Source organism: Xenopus laevis, chromosome 5L (assembly GCF_017654675.1).
Source record: "Xenopus laevis strain J_2021 chromosome 5L, Xenopus_laevis_v10.1, whole genome shotgun sequence".
In the NCBI taxonomy this organism is placed as follows: domain Eukaryota; kingdom Metazoa; phylum Chordata; class Amphibia; order Anura; family Pipidae; genus Xenopus; species Xenopus laevis.
This window is the reverse complement of record NC_054379.1, coordinates 8,405,019-8,419,232: the sequence shown is the minus strand read 5'-3', so window position 1 is coordinate 8,419,232 and position 14,214 is coordinate 8,405,019. Positions and strand designations below refer to the sequence as shown.

Below are 14,214 nucleotides of genomic sequence, written 5' to 3'. Positions count from 1 at the left end.
TCTGATACAGAAGCCCATGTGTACACAATAGAAGGAAAGAAATGCAGTATTTCTTTTGACAGGGGACTCAGAGCAACACTTCTTGGGGGGTTTACTGGTATATTTAGATGGACCTTTCTGATAAGGCTTACTTAGTTTTAACCTTTCCTTCTCCTTTAAAGCAACCAAATTGAGAGGCTCCTCCAATTGCTCAGCCCCCGACTATGGTCCAAGTTTCAACTGCACCCACATGCATAGTTTTTATGGTTTTTTTTTTCTCTTTTTTCTTTCTTTTCCTGTTTTAATGTTAAAGCTTATATGGCTATTGGCTAATTGAAATCTATAAAGCTGATACATTTTGACGGTAAAGATTGATTCTAAGTTCTCAGATGAACCTTTTTTCTCACTCTGCACCAAATGTAACAAATGCCATAAGTCAAGCGATGTCTGTAAATCTATGTGTTTTATTGAAAAATGCAAATAAAAAATGTTACCAAAAAAAAAATCCTGTCGGATCGCGGGCACATCTATACGTGTATGTGGTCCCGCGGCGGATCCATTATGATCCGATTGTTGGGTCCTAGGGCCCACGATCGGATCAGCTCGATATCACCCACTTCAATGTGTGATCTCTACGTCTATGGCCACCTTAAAGGGGTGATTCACTTTGAAGATAACTTTTAACATGTTATAGAATGGCCAATTCTAAGCAACTTTTCATTTGGTTTTCATTATTTATTTTTAATAGTTTTATAATTATTTGCCTTTTTCTTCTGACTCTTTGCAGCTTTGGAATGGGCGTCGCTGACCCCTTCTAAAAAAACAAATGCTCTGTAAGGCTACAAATGTATAGTTATTGCTACTTTTTATTACTCATCTTTCTATTCAGACCTCTCCTATTCATATTCCAGTCTCTTATTCAAATCAATGCATGGTTGCTAGGGGAATTTGGACCCTGGCTACCAGATTGCTTAAAATGCAAATTGAAGAGCTGCTGAATACGTATATACTCGTGTATAAGCCGACCCGCGTATAAGCCGAGGTACCTAATTTTACCTATGAAAACCAGAAAAACTTATTGACTCGCGTATAAGCCTAGACACAACTCAGAAAAGTCTCAGAAATATCAAACAGTCGGTTTAATGTTAAAAATCAAGCCATGATGCTTAAAACATTAATTCATCGTACAATGATAAAAAAAAAACCTCTGGTAGATGAAATAGATATATTAAGAAGACAGCTGCCTTACCAGTAAATTTGCTCCAATTGGAGGGGAGAGTCAGGAAGCTGCTCCCTGTAGTAGGCGCTGATCGCCTTCAAAGGCTGCCCAGAGTTGTTAGTGGGTGGGAGGGGAAGCTGCTCTCTGCTGCTGGGCCCCTTCAAAGTTTAAGCGATCGCTGGGGTAGGGGCAGCCCGGAGATGCTGGCAGGCAGAAGGGGAGAGCCGGGGAAAATGCTTCCTGCAGCCGGCGCCGGAGTTGTCGCTGAGCTGATGACGTCAGCGTGCGCACACACTCCTTGCGCTGTTGCTCTTTCTTCGCGGCTGGGAGGGGGATCATGTGGGATTCATCTCTACAAATTTACCGGTAAGGCAGCTGACCCGCGTATAAGCCGAGGTAGGATATTCAAGCACATTTTGGGTGCTGAAAATCTCGGCTTATACGCGAGTATATATGGTAACTCAAAAACCTTAAATAATAAAAAATGAAAACCAATTGCAAATTGTCTCAGAATATCAGTCTCTACGTCATACTAAAAGTTATCTCAAAGGTGAACCACTCCTTTAAGGCTGAATGAAAGGAGGAAAACAATCCATCACAGCCTATTGGCTTTATTTCATGTTTACATGATTTTCTAGTAGACTTAAGGTATGAAGATCCAAATTACGGAAAGATCTGTTATCTGGAAAACCCCAGGTCCCGAGCATTCTGCATAACATACCCCATACCTATATATATATATATATATATATATATATATATATATATATATATATATATATATATATATATATATATATATATATATATATATATATATATATATATATATATATATATATATATATATATATATATATATATATATAAACAGGTCTGTGGACAGCACCAGCTTTCCCAATTAGCTACCTTGTAGCTGCCCCTGTGCACGGTGGTATATTATATGTAGATAAATGAACAAAAACCAGCACCAAGGGTCTTCCAGTGATAAAATTTTGTATTGTTACATAGTATGCAAAACCGACGTTTCGGTCCCCATATAAATAATACATACAAAAATCTTGTTTAAATAACCTCCACCCACAAGGCAAGGAGGTGCTCGTGACATCATGTGCATAAATTATTTTAACCCTTTGTATGGCTATACAGCAGTAAACTACTCTAAAATGACCGACTTGTGTTAAGATGTATAATAATAAATATATTAAATATACTATAAAAAGTGTTGCAACAACATAGTGCATAAAGTGCTTCTATTTAAATAACAGTGCTAATCATTTTAAAACCAATTTAGCTTCCTCATGGTGTAACAAATTACACATAATCCTAGTCCAACTGATTTATTTACTTAAACACATTTTGCGCATAAAGTCAAAATCTATTGACATATATCGCATTCCCAATAATTAATACGTTTCTCTAATGCCAAATGTGTATTACATGGGACTATAGCACTACTGTCAGGGGTAAGGCATTTTTCAGTAGCAGTAGCACAAAATGTCTTTGTCTTAAATATATTGATAATGGGTTGAGTGCAGAGGACTCTTGTATTTGTCTATATGTATTTTGTGGTCACAGCCTCATTGCACCCCCGCCTAATGGTTTTAAAAACTAGTGGTGAGCACAACTTTCCCTTGTTTGTTATAGTTTATACAGGAGCAGTGACCAGCTCCATGTTGTAGCTCCCACCCCTCCAACTATAGTCAGGTGATCCCACTGGTGTCTAATAAAAGGGCAGCCAAGTTTGGGAGTTTTACTTTGAAAGCAGCAAGTAAGTTGCAGGTAAAACTTAGTCCCTTTGTAAAATGTATAATTAAGCAATAGAATTCTTAATGAATCAGATGAAAATTCTCTCTCTCTCTCTCTCTATCTCTATCTATCTATCTGTATATCTATCTATCTATCTATCTATATAGATATATATATATATATATATATATATTTATATATTTACGTACATCCATATCTTTTTTTTCTTCTTCCGTTCAAAAACTTTTGGAACCGGGACTCAAACTCCGATAAACAAGTTGTGCGCCAAAACCCCTCCATTAAACTACTTCTCCCACACGGCAAACATTGTAGAGTGAATGATTAACTTTCATAACAGAACATTTCTGCACACAAACAATGGTGCAACAATGAAGAGCTGAGATATGGCCAAATACTGTACTTCAAACTGGCACAACCCAAACTCCGAAAGGGCCGGCGTTTCCCTTTGGCGCTCGCATCGATTCACAAAGAGCGAAAGGTGTAACATTTAATCCTTGTCATTGTCCAGCAAACATTAAATTCCCTGTACGAGCCAAGGGCTCATGTCATAGAATTTATAAGGTGCTCAAGGACGGAAACCTGCAGAGGAATAAAGAAACTGACAGTTGCACGCCCATTAGTCACCTTTTGTTAATCACAAGTACCAGGAAAGACAAGTACCAGGAAAGTTGGGCCAAGTATGTGTCAGGGCTGAACGTTTGGATGGTGCAGACCGGGGGTTAACAGGAAAATACACCTAATATATAAAAATCACTTTATTTTATAAATATGTAGAAACATGAGCAGGAAGCTGTGAAAACATTGCGTTATCTCTCAAAGGCCTCCCGATATTCCTACAGTTATATACAGGTATGACTATTTGTTATCCAGAAACCCGTTACCCTGAAATCTCCAAATTACGGAAAGACGGTCTCTCGTAGAATCCGTTTTATAAAAATAATCCAAAGTCTTAAACGTGATTTTTCTTCATAATAAAGAAACCGTAATTAATTGTAGGTATGCACCGAATCCAGGAATCCTCATTTGCAAATAATTAATTGAAACTTAGATACAAGATCTGTTATCCGGAAACTTGTTACCCAGAAAGCTCCAAATTACGGGAAAGCGGTCTCTCATAGAATCCATTTTATCAAAATAAATTTTTTTTAAACATAACCTTTCTCCGTAATAAAGAAACAGTACCTTGTAATTAAAGGGGATTGTTCACCTTTGAGTTAACTGTTAGTACGATGTAGAGAGGGATATTCTGAGACAATTTGCAATTGGTTTTCATTTTTTATTATTTGTGGTTTTTGACTTATTTAGCTTTTTATTCAGCAGCTCTCCAGTTTTCATTTTAAGCAATCTGGTTGCTAGGGTCCAAATTCCCCTGGCTGCCTCTCAAAGACGCCATTTTATCCAATTTTTTAAAGCTAATTTCCTTTTTCTGTGTAATAATAAAACAGTAGCTTCTACAGGTATGGGACCTATTATCCAGAATGCTCTGGACCTGGGGTTTTCTGGATAACGGATCTTTCTGTAATTTGGATCTTCATACCTTAAGTCTACTAGAAAATCATATAAACATTAAATAAAGCCAATAGGCTGGTTTTGCCTCCAATAAGGATTAATTATATCTTAGTTGGGATCAAGTACAAGGGACTGTTTTATTATTACACAGAAAAACATTTTTTTAAATGTGGATTATTTGGATAAATTGGAGTCTATGGAAGATGGCCTTTTCGTAATCTGGATCTTTCTGGATAACGAGTTTCTGGATAACAGATCCCATACCTGTACTTGATCCCAACTAAGATATAATTAATCCTTATTGGAAGCAAAACCAGCCTATTGGGTTTATATGATTTTCTAGTTGAATTAAGGTATGAAGATCCATATTACAGAAAGACCCCTTATCCAGAAAACCCCAGATCCAGAGCATTCTGAATAACAGGTCCCATATCCTTGGCTGGCTGCGTCCATAGATCTGGGTCACAGAGCAATGAATAAGGTGAGAAAGCTGAAGAATATAATGTATAAGACTATAATACAGTCTGAGCACTTGTAGCAATAAGTAAATATTTCCTTGGCAAAGTTGGTTTGTGTTCAGCAGACAACACAGGCCTCAATCACTAGTTAAATGTTTGTGCTGCTAAACCAGAAGTGAGTCTAGTGCTGTTACATAATTACACTGTATGTACTATACACATTGTCTCATTGTTTGCCCTTATAATGTGGCCGAAACTTTGCTTCTACCTGCAAATGTGCCATTTAAAATCAAAGGGAAATTCCAGCTATGCAGTTATAGGGGCGGTGCAACTTTTCAATTGGTCTTCATTATTTATTTATTTTTTTCATTTTTAAATTGTTTGTGTTTTTCTTCTGACTTTTTCCAGCTTTCAAATGGGGGTCACTGACCCCATCTAAAAAACAAATGTCCTGTAAGGCTACAAATGTATTGTTATTGTTACTTTTTATTACTCATCTTTATATTCAGGCCTCTCCTATTCATATCCCAGTCTCTTTTTCAAATCAATACATGGTTACTAGGGTAATTTGGACCCTAGCAACCAGATGGCTGAAATTGCAAACTGGAGAGCTGCTGAATAAAAAGCTAAATAACTCAAAAACCACAAATAATAAAAAATCAAAACCAATTGCAAATTATCTCAGTATATCCCTCTCTACATCATACTAACAGTTAATTTAAAGGTGAACAACCCCTTTAACGTGACCTGACATCCGGCGATTTTTCCCCAAATCAATGGGGCTCATTTATAAACACAAAAGACTCGGTGACCCCCGAATTACAGGGGACCTGTCACCCAAAAACAAAATTCCAAATCCTATTTTATCACATAAGTCAAGCAAAATTACACAATATAATAACTTATTTGAATCTTGTTTCCTTCAGTCTGGGAATTCATAATTATAACAAGCAGGCAGGAGCCATTTTGTGGACACTGTTATTAAGGCAAGTCTTGTATCATCTCAGAATCTTGTTTGTGCACCAGAATGGGGGACCTGATGTCCATCCCCATGTCCTGGCTACACAATTAAATGGTGAAGAGAATGGGGGACCTGATGTCCATCCCCATGTCCTGGTTACACAATTAAATGGTGAAGAGAATGGGGGACCTGATGTCCATCCCCATGCCCTGGTTACACAATTAAATGGTGAAGAGAACTGGGGAATGTGGGGAGAGCAGTGACATGTAGGAAGTGCTGAATGGAAAGTGAAAGTAATTGTCTGCCTAAGGCATAGAGGAGGGGCAGACAATATTTGATTGACAGCTTAGATTTTTAAATGAATTTGCAACTGCTAGATTCACTTTAATAAAAAAAAGAATTGGGATTTCATGTTTCATCTGAAAAGGACTTTTGTTATACAACTTTTAATATCTGGGTGACAGGTCCACTTTAAGGGCGGAATCTGAGGTTGGAGACCGATTATTGGAACTACGGAGCCCTTAGACCTGGAGCAGAAGTTTCATGCCATTGGATCACTCGGCTGAATATAAACAGTTCCCTGTGTCTGTTTCACTGACAATGTGGGATTATTTCTCTAAGCTATAAAAATAGATGTATCTCCAAATCCAACACCCACGAACGCTGCTCCTTCTGCTCCAGGGAAGGTGGAATTTAATGGTGTTTAGACAGCGCCGGTCTCTAACCATGGAATTCCCCTCTCTGACAAATGACTATAATAAACACTAAGGAACTATCACTGCATTATAGCAAGCACGTAAAGACTTTGCAAACAAGACAAAGCTTATATATATATATATATATATATATATATATATATATATATATATAGATAGATAGATATATATATATATATATATATATATATATATATATATATATATATATAGACAATTACAAGATTCCTCTGCACTCAACCCATTATCAATATATTTAAGACAGAGACATTTTGTGCTACTGCTACTGAAAAATGCCTTACCCTTTAAACAAAACAGGGATTGTTTGTCCATATATTGCAATATATTTAAGCTGAACAACTACGTCAAAGTCATCCCATATCTGGCCAGTCCTACGCTCAATTTTCATCTGATTCATTAAGAATTCTATTGCTTCATTATACATTTTATAAAAGGGACGAATACGTTTTACCTGCAACTTACTTGCTGCTTTCAAAGTAAAACTCCCAAACTTGGTTGCCCTTATATTAGACACCAGTGGGATCACCTGACTATAGCTGGGAAGGGTGGGAGCTACAACATGGAGCTGGTCACTGCTCCTGTATAACTATAACAAACAAGGGAAAGTTGTGCTCACCACTAGTTCGAATAGTCGAATTTGAATTCTTAAAGGGCCAGAGTATGATACATCTCAAAAATCGAATTTGAATTTTTAAAAAAACTTGAATCGAATTTTAACAATTCCCTAGTCGAATTTGACAATTTTTGCCATAAAAAAAAAACGTGAAAATTCAAATTTGGAATTGTTGTTTGCAAACATTACTGTTACACATTTGTTTGGCACTGACTATTGTATCCAGTACAACTAGAATACAACTTTATTATTTATTATTACAGGGCCATAAATCTCTCACTTCTCGAGACGTGAGCTTAGTACTCTGCTAGTATAGATTCTGTGTTTCTGTAGAGACCATAAGACAATCGGATTTTTCTATGGAGAGTTCCATCCGTTTGCCTAGAAATATAGTCAGTGATTAAATTACCAGTGGGCTCACAGGAAAGATCTAAGGAAAGGGCAATAGCACAAATGATGAACAGAAAGGCAGGATAAACACAGGTATTAATGTACCCCAGTTGAGAAGTGCAAGGCTAGAACCATAGAGACAGTGCACAATGCTATGAGGTAACAGCCCGTCTTCATGTGTTGCCCCATGTTTATTTATTTACCGTTACTTGTTGAAAAATTTGTCCACCTACAGGTCAGGTCCCCTTGTCACCGTTCCATGTGAATCCAAATGTTTTGGTGCTCGGGCTCCCTTCCACTCTTCCGTGTGCATCAGAAAGGGTTCGTTTCAGTTAACTACTGTATATTAGATTTACCCAGTCCCGGATTTCCTCCCAAAGCACCCCTAGTTCCCCCAATTGCACCCCTGCCCACTCGCACCCCTACTCCTTTACCTACTTCCCGCTGCTGCAGGTGCATGTCACTTATTGCCGGCACTGGGGACTGAATGGGCGGTAGATTCATGCAACTGTCATCTTCTCCTGCCCAGTTCAGATGCTCCCAGTGGGCTGCATGCTGCCCCCCAATTTTTGCTGCCATAGGCCCAGGCCTTTGTGGCCTGCCTACAAATCTGGGCCTGGATTTACCCAAAGACAAAAGGCCTGGGGATGAGGGGGTCCCAACCACTGTTGTTGAGGAAAAAAATGGCAGTCAATACCCTTATATCTGATTATCAGTGCTTCCCATAGAGGTATGTGGGGAATATTTTTGCCTAAGGCCTTATTTACCATATAAGCACCTGAGCGCCCTTGCCTAGGTCAGCAGTTTTAAGGGGGTCTATATGGAGGGGGGGATAAACAATTAATCTGAGGATAGGGGTACTATCTGCCTTCAATTCCTTCTTGAGCAGCACATGTGCCGTATAGACTTTATAAATAAGTTAAACGGAAGGGGCAGGACATCTGAGCCTAAAGCAGTGCTGTAGTGTATGATGTGTGGGTTGACCAACGATTGGGGGGAATTTGGTTGAAATTTGATCAACCATTGCAGGTTAGGGTTGGGTGCGGGTCAGACTGGGGAAGGCCACTGCTCCTGAAGAGTCTCTGTCTTGGAACCAGAGGTGCACACAGAAGTAATGTACAGGGTGAGAAGACACAGATGAGGTATGGGTCTGGTGTGGGTTCTATGATAACAACATTAGGGTTGTGTGCGGGTTAGGGTTGGGTGCGGAGTGAGTTATTTCTGACCCGTAAATCCCTACAGTGCTGGCTGCTGATACAGCCCTGGGGCTAGCGCTAAGAAATACTTATATTTGAGTGTTACACCCGGTGTGCCATAGGCATGAGAAGTCCAAGGAGGTGGAGTTTATGCAGAGCAGAGGGATAATAAATGCTGAGAAGGCTGGTTCCAGCAGCAGTGCAGTTTTACAAGGAGTTAGGCTGTGAGTTTCCTCTACTGAAGGTCCAGTATTTACTAGGAATGCACCAAATCCACTATTTTGGATTCGGCTAAACCCCGGAATCCTTTATGAAAGATTTGGCTGAATACCGAATCCTAAATTTGCATATACAAGTTAGGCGTGGGAATGGTAAAACATTTTTTACTTCCTTGTTTTGTGACACAAAGTCACATGATTTCCCTCCCTGACCCTAGTTCATGCAAATTAGGATTTGGATTCTGTTCGGGCAGGGCAGAAGGATTTGGGCGAATCCGAATCCTGCTGAAAAAGGCAGAATCCTGGCCAAATTGTTGGGGCCCTCGTATCACTCAAGTCGATCCCATCAAGTACAAGCCAAGTTTAACGTTGCCGAGGCACCATGGAAAATTCCACTCCAGCTCCGGCCGCTGCACACAACCCAATAAACCTTCCAGCAAAGGCACATTGAGGGGCAGTGAAAACCAAAATCCTTCTATTTCTTTTCCAAACAAACCAAGCGCTCGGCTGCTCTGAACAAACCAACGAGAGGAGCTGGAGGTTAATGGTTTACATAAACACATTCTCTCCTGCAAAGGCTTCTTGTTTCAGCCCAATGAAAAGGGGCCCGAGAAAATGTTTTCTTTTTTTAACGAGAATGTTATTTTTAATAAGTACTTTGTTTTAACGAGATTGAGGAGAGCGCTGCCTCGGTTGCGCAAGTGTTGAGTGCCATCTACTTCTCTGTCGCCCCATGTGGACTTTCTATAGACGCGGATTCGAGAGAGAACTTAGCATGAGGGAATATACACAAGGGCTTATTTACAAAAGTGAGCACTAACGCTCGCAATATGCAATGTTTTTTACCCAAAATGACAAATAGCAGGTTTTTACTGAAACTTGACCTCAAACTGCTTTGGCAAATCCTGTGCAGGGTATGTCCAGCTTTAGTTTCTGTGGATTTGGGTGAGAACTGAATCCAGGATTTAGCCAAGATTCTGCCTTTTTCAGCAGGATTCGGCCCAATCCAAGTGCCGAACCGAGCCCAAAAAAATCAAGTGACGTTTCATCACGCAAACAAGGAAGTCAATATTTTATTAGCTGTGTAATGCACTGGCGGTTCTTTTTTCCCTAATTTACATATGAAAATTAGGGTTTGGATTCGGTTCGGGATTTGGTTGAATCTTTCACAAAAGAATTCAGGGTTCGGTCGATTACTAAAATAGTTTATTCAATGCATCCCTAGTTATTTGTCAACACCCGCGTGTATTGGCAGCCTATAGGAGGTTCTGTTTGGTTTTTATACAACTAAAACTTGCCTCCAAGCCTGGAATTCAAAAATAATCATCTGCTCTGAGGCCACTGGGAGCAACATCCAAGGGGTTGGGGATGGCCTGGACAGTAACCTGCTGTTATAATGAACTACAGCTCTAGGAATGGGAAATGCAGAATGTGGGTGGAGCAGAACGTTATGGGTCCTTACTAGGAACCCTCTGTTTGCAGGCCCTCGATATCAAGGATCTGCATACTTCTCAACACTTTGGAAATTGAAAGGGGATAAAAGGATTTGCAACAATTTGGCAGGTTAATAAAGTTTGAACACATTTCTGTGGTTTTTACGTGTTATTACAGTTTTGCTAATGAAGGTGAATTGCCATTTATGCTGCACGTCCCAGTTTCCCCAAGAGACCCGATTATCTAAAATAGTTACAATTGTTTCTTTGCTTATCTTAAACTGTTACAAAAGTATCTAAGTGTACCTGGCACTAGTGATGTGCGGGCCAACCCGATACCTGCAGGACCCGTGGGGTCGGGCGGGTTCGGGTCGACCTCGCACTGCTCCTCGAGGGCAGGTGCAGGTTGAGCTCTTCTTCTGCTCTCCCCGCCCGGCACCTTTAAATGCCGGCTTCCGACTTCCGGTTTTATAGTCTCGCGTCTGCTCGCTCCGCCCCCTTTGTGACTTCATTATGATGTCATCGGCTGTGGTGGCGCGGGTCTATAAAAGGACCCCGGAAGCGCGGGTGCGGGCACAGACTGGAGCAGAGCGGGTTAGGGTCGGGTGTGGGTTAGGAAAACCCTGACCCGCACATCACTACCTGGCATGTATTCTGGACTCTCTCTCTTTTAGAAACTGTGTATCTTTTTCTGGCTGTTCAGTGCAGGAGATCGAAGAGAAAATCGGAACATTTCACTAACAATCTGGGACTGCGGGTTGAGCTGTCAAAATCGGGACTTTCCTGTGAAAATCGAGAAAGTTTGGGGGTATGGGTCTGCTATGCCTATAGTAATATTAGTGACACTAGAAGTAACACGTCCCTTTTGGATTTGCACCTTGCCCCTATACAGAAACGTGGAAGCAACCAGCATTTTGGTGCAAATACAGACGCCCATGTATTAATGCAAACACCTTTGTTATTTTGCACAGGGCATTAGCAGAAAGGTTGTTCTAGGCCAATGGCAATTCATAGTGTTTTGTCGATAGGACAATTTTGCATACCTCCCAACTGTCCCATTTTTCAGCGGGACAGTCCCTCTTTTGACAGCTCAACCCGCAGTCCCTCGTTTGTACTGCTAAGTTTTTCACTGCACTGAACAGCCAGAAAAAGAAATAAAGTTTCTAACTTAATTGGCTTTTGGCAGAGAGCCCAGAACAGCCACAGCTGCAGATAAGATACTTTTGTAACAATTTTGAGATAAGCAAATAAGTAATTTTAACAATATAAGATAACAGGTCCCTTGGGGCAATTCACCTTCAACTGTAATAACTGGGGGGGAAAAACACAGAAATATGTTCAAACTTTCATAACCAGCCAAATTTTGTAAAATGAACACGGTAATTAGGGGGTGTGGCCACAAAATGGGCGTGGTCAAGTATCCTTTTTATTTCCAAAATGATGGGAGGTATGATTTTGAGCTTGAGAAGTGGGTGTCAAAACACCTGAAATCATGTCTAAGGCAATCACCGACACCCATGGGTGCATTCGGGGGGTCAGGCAACTATTGCTTGAAGATGTAGCAGAATTATAAAGAGATAACCCCTGACTCACAAGTCTACCCAAAGATGCCGGTGTCTACTCTTAAAATAAATAGTTGGGGGCAATTGCAGGCATTTTTGTTACCTTTCAAGCTGGACATTTGTTATTGCCCTAAAACAAAGGGATTTCAGACCACAATCACGTGACCAGAAGAAAGCAGACCATGAGCAAACACAGAAGCTTTTACTACAAGTTTAAAAAACATGGACATGGCCCCACATTTGAGGCCCGTATATATTAATGGAGGCAGCCAGCGATACATGACACATATTCCTGAAGGATCAGCAGAGGGACATGTGGCCTAAAACAAGGGCACAGGCTGCACAGAGGGATCAGACTTTAGGCTTCGATATGATAAAACTCAGGGCCGGCACAGGCTTTGCCCTGGTGGATGACAGTAAAGTTGGATGACAGTTTGACCTTGGCAGCGTGAGTCACCGGCACAGAGAGATAAAGCCCATGTGAATTAGTTAATTATCTATCAACGTAACCACAGACAGTTCTGCAGGTGTTACTTTCATGTTATGACCCGACCTGCCAGGTGACATTTGAAAAAGCGTAATTACTCTTGATTAACATAAACAAAACCTGCCCTGAATAATGATATAACCTTCCCGGGGAATATATATTTATATTACTGCATAGGCCAGCCTTAACTGAAAAATTATCTAATGGTCTGACTGTGAAATAGTGACAGATACCTCCTAGGAACATTCTAGAATTTAGTCAAGTATGGGGCTCAGTGATTAAACATCACCAGTAGAATAACTCACCAAATTAAGTAGGTGGCCCAGGTGCTCCTGCCCCAGGCCCTCAGCTCAGGGGAGCGGACAAACCGTTTATAAGGAAACAAAAATGTTGGAGCAAGGCACTGAAAAGGTCACGCAGGGATCAGACGAATCTGAAGTAAAAATAATAGGAATCTTAATTGGTATAAACTACTCATGCCTGACGCGTTTCGTGTCGAAGACATTTAGTCATAGGCTACGTAGTAGTAGTTTTCGACACAGGCATGAGTAGTTTATACCAATAAAGATTTCTATTTTTTACTTCACATTCGTCTGATCCCTGCGTGACCTTTTCAGTGCTTTGCTCCAACATTTTTGCTTGCTCATTGATTAAACCTTGCTCGTTTGATTAAACAAAGACTGCTGCTTTCTACAGTGATCCTCGGGCTAACTAAAATGTATGGGCAGGTACAGTTGCATGCAGACCGTAATGGCGTTCTACTAATTGGTATATTAAATGGTTTCTTAGTGAGCTTTGCTGGCATGTGACATGCTGGAGTCAATCTGCAAGACCAATGAAATCACTCTAACAAACAATATTAGATGGCACATCCAACTATTACTTCCTTGAGTCCAGTCTACCTTGACAGGGTTATTTCCAGCAGGAAAGAAATTAGATGAATAAAACGAATGCACAATGTCGGCCAGTTCATGGTGCATCAGCAGATAAGGAAGTGAAGAGGAACAGAAGCTTGAAAGTCAGCACCCTCTTGAAGGTCCAACCATTGGTCAACACCCTCTTGAAGGTTCAACCATTGGTCAGCACCCTCTTTAAGGTCTATACTTTGGCCAGCACTCTCTTGAAGGTTCAACCTTTGATCAGCAAATGCTTGAAGGTCCAACCTTTTGTCAGAACTCTCTTAAAGGTCCAACTTTTGGTCAGCACCCTCTTGAAAGTCTATCCTTTGGCCAGCACCCTCTTAAAGGCACAAACTTTGATCAGTTCTTGATATGAGGACATTTATAGAACATATCTGTGCATCAATAATTCATTTATAGTTTCAAGAAAATCTTGGACATCAAATATATTTTTAACCCAAGTCTCACCCTAATTGACCTTCAAGCTGGACTTTCAAGTGTATCTAAGAGAACAAATAGCCCATATGCCTTCAGGCTGAAAACCCCACTTCTCCTCAAGGGGCAGGTCCAGAGTACAGGAACTACAGATTTAGGGTATAGTGGTTCTTTTGTGTAAAACTATCTTTACAGCACAAGAGTGGACCCTGTAGATAACAAACAACCTCCTGCCTGTTCTTAAAAAAGATTTTTGATAAATTATGCATTTGAATGCTTAATTAATCCTCTCTGTTGCACTTCTGCAACTAAAGTTCAGCGTGTACTGACAACAGAACATTTAATTTA

At 40.3% G+C, this 14,214-nt stretch overlaps 1 protein-coding gene across 2 annotated transcripts in view; it reads right to left on the bottom strand.

The window, feature by feature from the left end:
• LOC108716087 (thyroid adenoma-associated protein homolog) overlaps positions 1-14,214 on the bottom strand; it is a 285,703-nt gene that overhangs the window by 124,792 nt on the left and 146,697 nt on the right. The gene's annotated exons all lie outside the window — the stretch shown is intronic.